We start from the raw sequence: 16930 nt of genomic DNA, 5'->3' as shown, positions 1-16930 counted from the left end.
TAAAATTGGGAATCCACCCCATCTCCACTGTATAAAAGCTAGCCCGCAACACCTGTGCTCTCACCTCCAACGAATTTTGTGTTGCGTTGTGAGGTGGTGGCATTTTTGGCGCCCAACGTGGGGCGATCTTGAAGATCTTCTTCTTCTTTGACACTTGTGGAATATTGGACAATTTTTGAAGACCTGGAAGAATATTCGTTTGGGGATATTTGGTGAAGTGAAGTTTGTGTTATTGTGAAAGTGAAGTGAATGTGAAAGATGCCTCGTAAAATTAACGTGTATCGATTGAGCCAAGATGAACTCACCTATGAGTTGAAGATTAGAGGATGTGCCACTGGAACGGTGGAAGAGATGCGCCATGCACTGACTGCGGCACTTAGGTTGGAGAAGAGTGGAGACAGCATTAGCTACCCTCCGTATCCTTTTAATACTGAGGAGGATGTGTCTGCTGTGAACTTAAAACTCAATGAGCTCGATCCGATGATTTCTGCCTTTACTGGCACTACAGCTAGTAATGATTATAACAAGTTCACATCTAAATTACATTGTGTGTTGAATAGACTGGAGCATATACCGGAAGGTACCGAAGAGAGACCAGCATTACTGTCAAGAGTATTTGACTTTATGGGTCGTCTGCAGTTAAGAGCCGAAGAATTGGAGAGAACTATGAGTGTACCAGTCCATCTGAGTTTGCTGGCTGACCAAACTGAAAATCTACATATAGAGGGTATACCAGCACATACATCAAGCCCGATAGCTTCAAGGGTTCCAATTACATCTCAAATTCAGTGCATACCTCCCTCAAAATGGAACTTGAAGTTTTCTGGTGATCGGAAGGGCACATCGATAAGCGCGTTTCTCGAAAGAGTAGAAGAACTTAGAATGGCGAGACATGTTACGAAAGAGACTCTTCTGGAATCTGGCATAGATTTGTTTGATGGCAGGGCGTATCAATTCTATTTGGCTTATAGAAACCAGATCGCTAATTGGGATGAATTTGTGGAGCTCTTAAAAGAAGAATATTTGTCTCATGATTACAACGAAAAATTGTTTGATGAAATTCGTAGACGCACTCAAGGACCTGATGAATCGATTGGAGTTTATCTAGCAGTGATGGCTGGATATTTTAGGAGATTGACTTGCCCTATTGATGAACCGACCAAATTAAAGATATTAATGAAAAATATTGCACCATATTACCAGACACAGTTGGCGTTATTAGAAGTTGATTCTATTGCAAAGCTTCGTGAATATGGAAAAAAATTAGAAGCCAGGAAGGAAGCAGTTGAAAGCTATGTTCCACCTAGCAGACGAATTGGCAATGTTTTAGAACCAGATTTAGCTTATGTAGCGGTCGACTCGTCTAGCAGCGTTAGTGTGGATAGTTGTCAGGATCAGTCGACTACATCAAGTGTAGTTCGTGGTGAAGTGAAAAACGCAAGACCTCCGAAAGATATCGTTTGCTACAGATGTAATAAACCAGGACACCGAGCTATTGGTTGCACGGCACCAAGGACCACGCGTTGTTTTAAGTGCAAAAAGGAGGGCTACACCGTTAAGACATGTCCTGATTGTTCAAAACTACGACCTTCGGAAAACTAGTTCCACTGCCTTTGACTGATCGAGGAAAAAGCAGTGGAAATGATGAAACCTCGATCGACAAAATACAAGTACTATTAGATTTTGTTTTAGAAAATGCTGTTGGTGACGAGAGACCATACCTGACTGTTGATATACTTGGAAAATCTGTTTTAGGATTGCTGGATTCTGGAGCAAGTAGGACGGTGTTGGGGAGTAAAGGATTAACTATGATTAGAGAGTTAGGTCTGCCCGTGGATAACAATCGCCTAAATAGCTGCACAGTGGCAAATGGTGTTAGTTGTCGCAGTGTGGGCATGGTGGAATTGCCTGTTAAGTTGAGGGGTAGATTTAGATTGATTGAGGCTATGGTGATTCCAGACTTACCGCACCTGTTAATTTTGGGAGCTGACTTCTGGCGTATTATGGGTATAGTTCCGGACTTGCGTAGGAAGGAGTGGTGTTTTTCTAGTGAACCGGTGTTAGTCAACTGTATCGACCAGATGAGTGGACAGACGCGACTTAGTTCTTTCGAAAAGAGCAGATTACAGTCAGTTATTGATAGGAATATGGTACTTATGGGAAACGAACTTGGTTGTACAAATGTGGCAGAGCATACGATTGTCACGAATAGTCAACCCATTAAACAACGCTATTACAGAGTCAACCCTGTTGTCCAGGAGCAAATTGATAAGGAGCTTAATGAGATGTTGAAGTTAGGGATAGTTGAAGCTTCTAACAGCTCTTGGTCCTCGCCAATACTTTTGGTCAAGAAGAAAGATGGCTCTTATAGGTTTTGTGTTGACTACCGCAAATTAAACTCAGTGACAGTTAGAGACAGTTACCCATTGCCACAAGTTTCTGATACTTTGGGTAAGCTTAGAAATGCCAACTATTTGTCAAGTCTTGATGTGAAATCGGCTTACTGGCAGGTGCCAATGGCTGAAACATCCAAGCAATTTACGGCATTTACAGTACCGAACCGTGGGCTTTTTCAATTCAAAAGGATGCCATTTGGTTTGCATAATGCCCCTGCTACCTGGCAGAGACTTATTGACAATGTGTTGGGTCATGATCTGGAACCACATGTCTTTGTATATCTTGATGATGTGGTTATAGTAAGTCAAAGTTTCGAACAACATCTGGCCATATTGGAGGAGGTGTTTCGGCGATTAAGGGAAGCTAACATCACGGTCAGCCTTGATAAGTGTCAGTTTTGTAGACCGCAGATGAAATACCTTGGGTACGTTATAGATCGGAATGGGTTACATGTAGATCCAGAAAAGGTCAGGGCAATGTTGGAGATAGCAACTCCAAATAACGCTACTGAAGTGCGTCGTATAGTTGGAACATTTTCGTGGTACCGAAGATTTGTACAAGATTTTTCAACTATTATTGCTCCAATAACAGCGCTGATAAAGAAAAAAGCAAAGTTTCTATGGACCGAAGAGTGTAGCAGATCTTTCAGAAAGATCAAGGAATGTTTGGTAGCCGCACCAGTTTTAACATGTCCAGATTATACCAAGCCATTTACGGTTCAGACAGATGCGTCAGGTTATGGGATTGGAGCGGTACTAGTGCAACCGCATGAAGATGGTGATAGAGTGGTGTCTTATATTAGCCGTTCCTTAACTCGCCAAGAGCGTAATTACACTACTACAGAGCGTGAATGTCTAGCTGTATTGTGGGCTATTGAAAAATTGCGCCCTTACTTAGAAGGTGTACCGTTCACGGTCATAACCGATCATTATAGTTTGCTTTGGCTGCAAAATTTGAAAGATCTGACTGGACGATTAGCACGATGGGCTGTAAGGCTACAGCAGTACGACTTCAAGGTAATCCATAGGAAGGGCAAAGAAAATATCGTACCAGATATGTTGTCCAGAGCTGTTCCAATCGTCGATTGCATAGAGACCGAAGTAGTTGATGAAACAAATTGTGACAAGTGGTATCAGAAGATGCTGATGAAGGTTCAAGGATGTTATAGTAAGTTTAGCAGTTGGAGAGTCGAAGGAGGTAAACTGTGGAAACATGTGACCAATGAGTATCCTGGGATGTCATCCATTGATGAAAATTGGAGGCTGGTAGTACCCAAGAAAGATCGGCTTAACATAATCTTAGCAGCTCATGAACCTCCTACATCAGGGCATACTGGCGTGTTCAAGACTTATTCTAGAGTGGCTGAAAAGTATTACTGGCCTAAAATGAGGAATGACATAGCCAATGTTGTACGAAGATGTAAAACCTGCGCTGCTTACAAGCCGTCTCAGCAGAAGCCAACTGACAAAATGGTATCTCATCCTAAGGTTGACCGCCCTTGGGAAATGATCTCGATGGACTTGGTAGGTCCACTACCAAGGTCAAAGCAAGGCCATACATATATTTTAAATGTTACTGATTACTTGAGTAAGTTTACCCTATTGTTTCCCTTGCGGAAAGCTACAGGTGATACGGTGGTGAAAAAGGTGGAAAATGAAGTTTTCTTGATATTTGGAGTGCCTAGGATTGTAATATGTGACAACGGTCCTCAATTTAGATCCACCCAGTTTGGAAAATTAATGCAGACTTATAAGTGTTATGTGAAATACAGTGCTGCTTATCACCCCAGGGCTAACCCAACAGAGAGGGTAAATCGAACATTTAAAACTATGTTGGCTATGTATGTGTCAGATAATCACCGAACTTGGGATGAGAACTTACATAAAATTGCTTGTGCTCTTAGAACATCCACTCATGAGACTACTAAACTAACACCATACTTTGTCAATTTTGGTCGGAATATGAAATTGTCTGGACAAGATTATGCTGCTCTCACTGGGATAAATGACGAAGATGGAACTCAGACCGGGGATCTATCCAGAAATGAGTCATTTAGAAAAATGTTTTTGGATGTTAGGAATCGTCTGGAAGTTGCTGGGAATAAGAGTTGCGATAGATATAACTTGCGTTGTCGTCATGTCGATTACCTTCCAAACCAACTTGTCTGGAGAAGGAATTATGCCCAGTCTGACGCTGCAAAATATTTTTCGCAGAAACTAGCTCCAAAATTTATAGGCCCCTTTTGTGTGAAGAAACGGATATCACCGTGGACTTATGAGTTATGTGACGACAAGGGCAATAGCAAAGGTGTGTGGCATGCGAAAGATCTTAAACCGGGACCAACTGAGGAGTAGTATATTCGCATTCGTTATGTCTTCCATCATCATCCCGTGTAACACACCGGGTGGTGTTATGTTTATTATTTTTTTTGTTATTGTTTTTTTTTTCTTTTCCTTTGACGGAAAAGAAGGATGACTGTAATCGAGTGAATGGTCAACCTTGAAGTATGTCTGGGTATCGTGGCTGAATGATTGTAGTTGTGATCAGATGTGCACTGTGACGCTGAGCTGATTTGTTTTTTGACTACGTAAAACTAATTTACTACGTAAATTTCTTGAAGTAGAGGGGGGATTTGTTACAGTCAAAATTACTGATTAACTTTAAATCATCTCAGGTACATGATTAAAGTATTTATAAGCTAGAACATTCGTTGTAATAAAAACACAATTTCATCCATTTGATTAAATATAAATAGCGTAAATTCATTAATTCGATTTGTAGGTATTTTATGTTTTTTATTGTCATTGAAATTGGTCGTTTACTCTATAGCTGACGTTTGTTTGATTCTAGTTGAATACATAGCGTTGACAATTCTTCCTTTTCGTATCCAATATGGTACCGCTTCTGGTTATCGTATTTTTGTTCATGTTTTATGTTTTGACAGACTTTTAAATCTGTCAAATCAAAGTTCTATTTTTAAAAGAAGAATGTGACGTAGTTGGTCACTTAGCAGCTTGTAAAATCGAAATAGTTGATTTGAACGTCACCGCCGAAATTTTTAAATGTCTGATTTTTGAAAATAAGGATCTATCTGATCCATCCATTAATTTGGGATCTATAAATCAGGCTTTTGAATAAACTAGTAATTATTGGAGTTAGTAAAATTCATTTTGAGGATATATTACTAGTTTGGTCCAATTTTTGGGATAAAATACGGCTGTGGTGTCATTTCTTCGATTTGGTAAGTGATATTTGCATATTGGGTGATCGATTATGTGTGACAACGAGTAAATTGTTCTAGATACGAATGAATGTTTGGTTTGAGGCCAGAAAACGCGTTTCTGTATCGAAGTTGTACTGAAGACACGTGATCCTCTGAAAGCTGGAAGACCCCATCGATTTTGGGTAAGTTATGCTATATTACATCCCACCTCGGGGGGGTTTAAGGGGTACTTGTGAATTTTAATAGTGGGATTAATGCTTGTTTTGTTTTAGGGTTTTTCCACGTGGTTTTTATTTTGGGGTTTGGATCTCAATAACTGGATTTCATATGAGTTACTTTAAATATTTTGATTTGTAACCATTTAATTTGCTGATCTTCTTTTTTTTAATCTGTAGAATTTGATAATTTAGGTTGCGGTAATTTATTTGTATATTTTATTTGTTGAATTCAGGTATCTACATTAGGTTGGTTTTTTTTAATTTATTAGTATTTCCTTTTATAATTTCTTATGTACACGGCTCTTGATCGGATAGTCAATTGTTTATTTTCCGCTACGCGTACTCGACTTTACCATTCGCAGAGCTCTACGATTGCGTCTCGAGATTTATAAATTGCATTTTTTTTATATACGTTTATATATTTTTTTTGTTGCTACCCATATTTAGGTAATTTACCCAGTGATCAGGGGTCGTTGTTTCGTTCAGTTTGGTTAGTTTTAGTAGTTAGCTTAGTGTAATTTTTAAAAAGTGTTCAATATATTATGTGTTCAATTAAAGTGTCAAAGGTGTAGTATTATTCCGATTCTTTTGGCAAATTCGGGAATTTAGGTACACTGGATTGGTGTTTGTGGCATGAATTTGTCTGGCGCCCTTTTAACAACAAAATAGTAAAATTGGGAATCCACCCCATCTCCACTGTATAAAAGCTAGCCCGCAACACCTGTGCTCTCACCTCCAACGAATTTTGTGTTGCGTTGTGAGGTGGTGGCATTGATAACTCTACCTTTGAAGTGGTGGACAAATTCACATACTTAGGCTCCTTGATCACCAAGGAGAACGTCATGACGGAATAAATTAAGCGAAGGATAATCCTAGCGAACACATGCTATTTTGGACTGAGTAGACATATGAGAAGCAGTCCACTCATATGGACTGAGTAGACATAGAAATAGGGGTAGGCCAAAACTTAGATGGAAGGATGGTGTAGATGAGGATGGGAGAAAAATAGACGCAGCAAACTGGCAACGGTTGGCAATGGATAGGACTGACTGGCGTAATAGACTTGGGAAGATCGAGGCTCTTTCATAGAGCTGTAGCACCATTGATGATGATTATTTGATAATTATATAATAAGGTGGATTCCTAATTATATTTGGCACAACCAAAAATTACATGATCTAGGTCGCCTTCTACTCCACATTCCACACAGTTGTTACTCTCAATAATATGAATTCTTGCAAGATGAGCAGCAAAGCAAGATTGTCCAAATTTTAGCCTAGATATAGTTGTTATGTAATGTCTAGGGACATTATAAGTCCTATGCCAATGTGAAACAGTGACGGTTGTGTGTAAATAAGTGTATCTATTTGGGTTGGTAAAACAAAACTCCGACCATAGACCACTCCATTTATGTTTCAAGACTGCCTTGCGTATAGCAACCCAATCAGAAATACTGAGTAGATATTCTGTGGTATTCCATGACTTAATACTTAATTTGGTTAATTGGTCCACACGTTCATTATGTTTAATTCCGCAGTGTGCTTTTTCCCATATAAATATTACTCTTTTGTACATTTATTTAAAGTGTTTCACTATTTTTTTAATTAACATTATGAAGGGATTGGAGTATGTTTTTGGAAAAATGGATTTGTTAATGGCTGTCAGAACCGACAGGGAATCTGAAACAACAATAACATATCTTTGCCGTCTACCAGAATAGAAGGTGCTTGATTCCAATACAGATGTTGTAAAAGTCTCAAATTTTTAACATTATATTCCAATCCTTTCTAGACATTCCACCAGTCTATCATGTTGAACCCTATCAAACGCCTTCTCAAAATCTATAAGGCAGACGCAACTTGGTTCTGTACTTCCCATGATCGTTGAAGTAATGTTAGCACTGAAAAAAAAGCTTCCCTCGTTCTTAATCCTTCCCTGAAACCGAATTGTTTCACACACACACACACACACACACACACACACACACACACACACACACACACACACACACACACACACACACACACACACACACACACACACACACACACACACACACACACACACACACACACACACACACACACACACACACACACACACACACACACACACACACACACACACACACACACACACACACACACACACACACACACACACACACACACACACACACACACACACACACACACACACACACACACACACACACACACACACACACACACACACACACACACACACACACACACACACACACACACACACACACACACACACACACACACACACACACACACACACACACACACACACACACACACACACACACACACACACACACACACACACACACACACACACACACACACACACACACACACACACACACACACACACACACACACACACACACACACACACACACACACACACACACACACACACACACACACACACACACACACACACACACACACACACACACACACACACACACACACACACACACACACACACACACACACACACACACACACACACACACACACACACACACACACACACACACACACACACACACACACACACACACACACACACACACACACACACACACACACACACACACACACACACACACACACACACACACACACACACACACACACACACACACACACACACACACACACACACACACACACACACACACACACACACACACACACACACACACACACACACACACACACACACACACACACACACACACACACACACACACACACACACACACACACACACACACACACACACACACACACACACACACACACACACACACACACACACACACACACACACACACACACACACACACACACACACACACACACACACACACACACACACACACACACACACACACACACACACACACACACACACACACACACACACACACACACACACACACACACACACACACACACACACACACACACACACACACACACACACACACACACACACACACACACACACACACACACACACACACACACACACACACACACACACACACACACACACACACACACACACACACACACACACACACACACACACACACACACACACACACACACACACACACACACACACACACACACACACACACACACACACACACACACACACACACACACACACACACACACACACACACACACACACACACACACACACACACACACACACACACACACACACACACACACACACACACACACACACACACACACACACACACACACACACACACACACACACACACACACACACACACACACACACACACACACACACACACACACACACACACACACACACACACACACACACACACACATACAGTGGGGACGTTTGAGTTGGAATAAATTCATTTTCTCGAGAATGGGCGATTTTTATTTTTAAATTATAATTTTGGCATATATGGGAGAGGCTTGTACCTTGGGCCAGCTCGTACCATGGGCCACCTACTTTTTCTTTTATTTTGTGCGCAAACTGTCTATGTTTCTTATCTCAAGTTCTTCTATAACCGTCGCATTCTGTGGTTAGTTGTTGAACGTGATTAGAAATCTTTTGCCGCTATCGTAAAAATATAGTGTTTTATTTCGTGAAAAGTAACTCTTTGTAGGATGGATAATTTTCTTTTCTAATTTTTGTAATAAGAGATATTATCAACACGTAAATTAAATCACAAGGTGTGTATGCCTATACTAATAGGTAGTTAAACAACATAGTGAGAAATATAACACAACCGTTTTATTAGGTTAAATTCACATTTTTTGTTTTTTTTTCGGCCGAGTCTTGTACCTTGGACCGCTATCACGTCTTGTACGTTGGGCCGTACAAAATTAATGGGAAAAAAGAAGACACATTTTTAGGTTGAACAAGTAACTGCTGTAAGTCCATATTTAACGTTCCGGTATTTGAAGAGAATTCTGAACAGCAACAAATATTCTGGCCCAAGTGACTCTCCCCTATATCATATTAGTGACGTCATCCATCTGGGCGTGATGATGTAATCGATGATGTTTTTAAATGAGAATCGGGACCGTGTGATAGGTTATTCAAAAGGTTATTCCATTATTTATATAAGGTGCCAAAAATTTTTTTTTTATTAAATTAATTGAGACAAAAAGAAGAATGTATGTAATTTGTTTAATGTAAAATACATTTTACTGCTGCCAGGAAACAGAAAAAAAAAATGATAATTTGAAAAGTAAACAATGCTTTTCGCTTAAATTAAATGTTCAAACTGTTAAGGGGCAGGTGGGTGGCAGCTTTAATATAGAATATAAGCGAAAAACAATATTTATTTATCAAATAAACTGTATCAAATTCCTGTTTTCGGAACAGTAAAATGTATTTAGAATTAGATAAATTATCTACATTCTTTTTTTTGTATCAATTAATTCAAAATTTTTTTTTTGGGCACGCTGTATAATTAATTATGTAAATGTTTATATTGATAGATAGAGCATTGCATGTCCTTTGGAATGAGTTATCAAAAAATCACCGATTACGTCATCACATCCACATGGATTACGTCACTAGTATGATATAAATATATGCCAAAAAATTATAATTTAAAAATAAAAATCGACCTGTTTCGGGATTTATCTCCAGAGTAGCCCATTCTCGAGAAAATGAATTTATTTCAATTCAAAGTCCTCACTGTATACACCCTAACACTCCTCTTAATTTATTTTAATTACCGAATATATTTCTCATCTCTCCGTATCTTCGAAATTAATAAGAACAACTGAATCTTGAGTTGATCGAATCAATTTCAACCATTGCAGCATATGTGCCGCAACTGAGGCCTCCAAGAATGTAATATACCCACCCAGTTGCATGGGTAACGAGATAACAGTGGATTGCAAATTGCAATGCATGGTATGTGTATATTCCTATATTCATTTTCTCTTTCCACATACATACATTATAATAAAGTTATATTATTAATTTAGCGTACCTAATTTATATTGAAGCATCGATTTCCATTATTTATTATAAATGATGAATACCTGTCCATCAGAGTAAAACATACTGTAAGTTGCGCTTGAAGTGTTTTGTATTTACTGAATTAAAAGAAAAATGACTATAAAAAAATGCTATCTATGTATTTATTTGCATTTTAAAGCGCGACAAATATGCGCGTTACCCCCTCTGTGGCTCAGTGATAAGAGCGTCTACCTTTGCATCGAAAGGTCCGAATGGTCGTGAGTTCTAATCTCACCAGGGTCAGAAATTTTTCGTTTATTATAAATTAATAAATGAAGATAGTTTCGGTCCTTGTGGGATCGGTACTCACCGGAGGGACCGCAGACGTTCGGATACAATTAGCGTTTCTTTGCAAAGACAATGACGTCGCCTTTGCAAAGTAACAAGACACTTACTCAACACACACACTACACATGACACTAGGTATCTAACTGCAAAAATTCACCGTACCTACTATGCCAATGGCCATTAGTTGTCGAGCAAAAAAAATATGCGCGTCAAGTCAAAGTCATATTATCTCTGCATCCCTCAAGTCAAAGTGCGTACGGATCTATACGCACTGATTTTCTCAGTTTGGGGGTGAGTGGCTTGTAAACATTTAAGTTCAAATTAAACAAGTTAAATTGAAACACCTCTTTCTCATCGGTAATTAACTGATCGTCATAACTGTATTTTACCCATTACAAATATAACAAATTGTAAAATAAAAATGTATACCATTTTTATTACTTCATCTTATACCAAATTGTATTCACAAATTAGAAGACAAAAGCAAAGATTATATATCAAAGTAAACATTAAGGAGTAATATGTTACGTCTATAAAATGAAGCAAAGCTAGAATAATACTTAGGAGCCAGGGCCGCCGCTACCATGTGTGCAAAGTGTGCATCGCACACGGACGGCCGATTATAGGGGCGGCCAAAAGCAGGCCACTGATGTTCATACTTTTTTTAAAACGAAAATAAATTCAAAAAATTAAATAGTAATGATTCAGATATTTCTATACACTCTAATATTCCAAACAATCTAAACAAAAATGCCAAAAAATGTTATTTATTATATGAACTTCCCTTTTGCAGATGTATTCATAAAGTAGTTCCGGGAATGCTCTTTAATTCAAAGTGGCTGGCGACTTTCGGACTTTAAGATATTTTTATCTACGTGGTCGATATGCGATTTTTTCAAATTCTGAATATTTATAATTTGTTATATTTGTTAATCTAATGCCTGCAATTATAGACCTATTGCATTACTACCGGTACTCTCCAAAATTATTGAGAGACTCATAAAAGCCCGACTTATGTCCTTTCTCGTTGATAACAAGATTTTATCACAAAATCAGTTCGGCTTTTTAAATAAAAAATGTACCACCGATGCCATGTTTTCTGTACTACATGAGGTTTATCAAGCATTAAACAATAATCCGCAAACTGCTACTGTTTTTTGTGATTATGCTAAAGCTTTTGATTGTGTAAATCACGACATTTTGATAAAAAAACTAGATTTCTATGGAATTCGAGGTATTTCTTTGAACTGGTTTCAATCTTACTTGGATAATAGGAAACAACTGGTTAGAGCAAATGATACAGACTCTAGTCTCAAAAATGTTGTATGTGGGGTACCACAAGGTTCAGTATTGGGTCCTCTACTTTTCCTTATCCTTATTAATGACATCACTAGTTTAAAAATCGATGGAAAAGTTTTTCTTTTTGCTGACGATACCAGTATCACTTGGAGCAACTCAAATATCGCAACTCTTCATGCTACTATAACTTCTGATCTACTCACAATAAAATCCTGGTCCGATTCTAATTTACTCTCTTTTAACGTAGATAAAAGAGTAACATTACCCTATAAAGGAACTCTTCAACCCTTACCTCTTCATAACAGCCAGATCAGTATCGTTGATTCTGTAAAGTTTCTTGGTATTTTTTTAGATAGCAACCTCAAATGGTCCCTTCATATCGATGTGTTAAGCAAGAAACTATCCTCAGCTTGCTTTTCAATAAGATCTGTTTCGAAGGAAATGAATTTAGCCTCTTCCAAAATAACATACTTTTCATTGTTCGAGTCCCATCTTCGATATGGTCTGCCTTTTTGGGGTTCTGGTACAGCTGCCCAATCCAATGTTATTTTTAAATTACAAAAAAGAGCAATAAGATATCTGTTCGGCCTCAGAAGAGCAACACATTGCAGAAGCTACTTCAAAGATCACAGGATTCTAACATTACCTTCTTATATATTTTAGAAACTGTTTGCTTAATTCGTAAACATCTACATGTCTTTCCAGCAAGACATAGACATGACTATTCCACCAGAAATTCTACCTTTGACATCTATTTACCGATCCCGTCCAGTGAGTTAGTAAAGAAATCTATATTATATTCTGCAAAAAAACTATACAACCATCTCCCTCTACAACTTAAATCTGCATCATCTTTCCCCAAGTTCCGTAAAATGACAAAAGCCTATTTATCTGAAAGACCATATTATTCAATAGCAGAGTTTCTTAACCAATAACTAAGAAATTGCAGTATTCTTATGTACAAGTAGAATTTTAATCTTACTCCATTGAAATGTTACATTTTTTAGGCCTTACCTTGCATTAGTTAGAGGAGTCAATTTTATTTTTTTAATATGTAGGAGGGATAAGTAGAAGCTTAAGTTCAAGTTTTTGGGGTCACCACCCTTGTCCCCCGGGCGCCATCTTGGAAAAGAGGTGCAAAGTGGTTTCGCGCTATATCTCGTAAACTACCAACTATACGGAAAATCTAATAAACATAAAATGTAGCAAATTAAATTTTCTACAATTTTGTTTTTATTATTTTTTATCGTCAAGTGACCAACAAAAAAGATATAAACAAAAATAAGTAAAACATTTTTAACAAGTTTCCTTTTGGAGGTTATAACTTTTTTCTAGTTCATTTAACAATAAAATAACATTATAGCAAATTTGTAGAGGGTTTTTCAGCGAACAATTTCCACTATAAAGGTGTTTAATTCTATTTATTTATCTAGATTTTACGGCGCTCCAAACTTGACCAGATTTTAGAATGCTCATAGGGTTACAATAAAAACAAAGCGTTAGCTTACTTTTATATCTTAATTATTTTTTTATTTATACTATTTATTATGATTTTAACATTCCTATGCTATTATTAATCTATTTTTGACCTTTCTCCCCACTATAAAACTTAGAACCTTAAGCATATATAGAAAAGGCCCAAGAAGTTGTTTGAGGACAAATTGGCCGGTCCAGAAGAAGAATGACGCAACCGCAAAACGCAAAGTTCTTCAGAAGAGCAAAAAACGATTTTTAAATATTTAAAATAGGGATTACATGAAGAGTAATCGTTCAGGAGCATCGGTATGGCGTTAGTTTTTTGACATCGATGACTTTTATTTTCATCGATATTGATTCGAATTTCATTATCTTAATTTAATCGCCCCATTTTCAACCCTATCTACAGTTGCGTCATTATGCATCTGAAATAAGGTCTAACATAGCGCGTATTTCCGTAACGACGCAACTACCCTATAGTGGCTCAGCACATCTTTACAGTTCGGTCTTTTTGTATCATCTTTACATAGTATTTTAGAAGTTAATTGCGCAATACACTGGAATTGACAAAATTTGCAGTTACGTCATTTTTCTTCCGTACCGTACTGAATACCTGCCTGCTATTACTTTTATTATTATAATTTATCCTAGGTGGCACAGCAGTCGGTCCCCCTGTACTTAACTTATTCTTACAGTTGTGCTACCTATTTGACCACGGGCAGTCTTATTAAAAATTGTGCAAAGTATTTTGAGTTTTATATACAGGGTGTTTCATTAATAATTGTCCATATAGTAACTAGAGAAACCTTAGCACAAAATACGAAGATTTAACCTAATACACTTAAATAAAATGTGGTTCTTTACTGAGTTACTAAAAATGGGTGTTTTATCTAAAAATTTAAAAATTATTTTTGCTCAGCATTTTAAAACTATTTGACATATCCTTTTCATACTTGGCAGGAAGTATAGTTACTGTACAAACTACTAAATTATGTTAAACAAACGTTTCTGGCTATTACCAGAGGCGCACGACTGGGTAAAGTGAATGGTTGACCCTTTCCAAATTCTACGCCACTGGCGAAATTGCTATTTTAGTTCAATTTTTGGATTCTCCAATACTTTCTATGAAAATAATATACTCTTCATTCGTAACGATAAAGTCATTAGTTTTCGAGATCTTTGAAGTTAAAAATGAAACGACACGGTTATTTTGATTAATGTATTGCGTCGCTTCATTTTTAATTTCAAATATCTCGAAACCTAATCATTTTATCGTTACGAATGAAGAGTATATTATTTACACAAAAAGTATAGCAAAATCAAAAAATTACACTAAAATAGTAATTTCGTTAGTGGCGTAGAATTTGGGAGGGGTCAACCAGACACTATCCCCTGTCGTACGCCTCTGGTAGTAGCTAGAAACGTTTATTTATCTGAATTTAGTAGGGTGTATAGTACCTACACTTTTTGCCAAGTATGATAAGGATGCGCCAAATAGTTTTAAAGTACTGGGTACAAATAATTTTTAAATTTTAATCATATGAATCATAATATCATAAATTAATGAAAATAACTGTGCCGTTTCATATTTAACTTCAAATATCTCGAAAACTAATGACTTTATCGTTACGAATGAAGAGTATATTATTTACGTAGAAAGTATTTGAGAATTTAAAAATGGCACTAAAATAGTATTTCCACCAGTGGCGTAGAATTTGAGAAGGGTCAACCATTTACTATCCCCCATCGTACGCCTCTGGTAGTAGCTAGAAACGTTTGTTTATCAAAATTTAGTAGGGTGTCTAGTAGTCGCACTTTCTGCCAAGTATGAAAAGGATACGTCGAATGGTTTTAAAATGCTGAGCAAAAATAGTTTTTAAATTTTTAGATAAAACACCCTGTAACTCAGTAAGGAACCAACCATATTTTATTTAAGTGTTTTAGGTTAAATCTTCGTGTTTTGTGCTAAGGTTTCTCCAGTTACTATATGGACAATTATTAATGAAACACCCTGTATAATACTATTGAGAGTCTTGTGGGTAAAATTTATATTCTTGTGATTAGATAAGTATTTTGTGTTTTTTGTAAGCGCGCATCATGAGTGGTGGTTATTATATTTGTAAGAAGCCTCTGGGGAAAATTATTTGTCAGTGGGGTCGTCTAGGTCTAGCCATCTTTACTCACTGTTGTCGGCGAACGTTTTTCGTCTCTTTATATGGCGGAAATAAAGACGATTCTCTGGAAACCCTGAGATACAAACTATTCGCTAAAACAGTGACAAAAAATGCATTTAATCTCTTTTCACTTCCTCCAACAGAAGATGCAGCTCGTTTCCACAGACTCCGAGTGTATCACCAAATTCAGTCATGGCTCGGTAAACATTGTGATCCAGTAAATTAGGGCTGGAAAAACATGGAAAACTTTGGATACTAATCCAAACTCCCAAGCCTCCAGTACCCCCGATCTTATGAAATTCATTTTTAGCAGATGCAATGGAAACTGGAAGTGCATGTGGTTGCCGAAAAGCAGACCTCAAATGTTCAGATGTGTGCCTCTATTGTGGTGGTGAAAGTTGCAGCAACATCGTGGACATATCAACATTAATTATTGAAGAAAATTGATTGGTAGATGAATTATCGAAAATGACGCCAACTCGAACTCTCATTATACCAAAAAAAAAATCACCTCGGATACTGATTCAGATATTGACTGGCAGCCTGGACCATCGAAAAAAAAAAATGAAAAAATAATAACTGTGATAGATCTTTTTCAAATAATAATAAATAATAATATTTTGTCTAGAAATTGTCCGTGGCTTAGGCCTATTGGGGATACCACACAAAAACGCGCCTCCAGACTCTACCTCATAGATGACCGGGAAAAGGGTCAAAAATAGCTTAATAATAGCATAGGAATGTTAAAATTATAATAAATAAATATACAGGGTGGT

This window comes from Diabrotica virgifera, chromosome 1 (assembly GCF_917563875.1).
Source record: "Diabrotica virgifera virgifera chromosome 1, PGI_DIABVI_V3a".
Lineage (NCBI taxonomy): Eukaryota > Metazoa > Arthropoda > Insecta > Coleoptera > Chrysomelidae > Diabrotica > Diabrotica virgifera.
The sequence above is the reverse complement of the archived record's forward strand: the minus strand, read 5'-3'. Positions refer to the sequence as shown.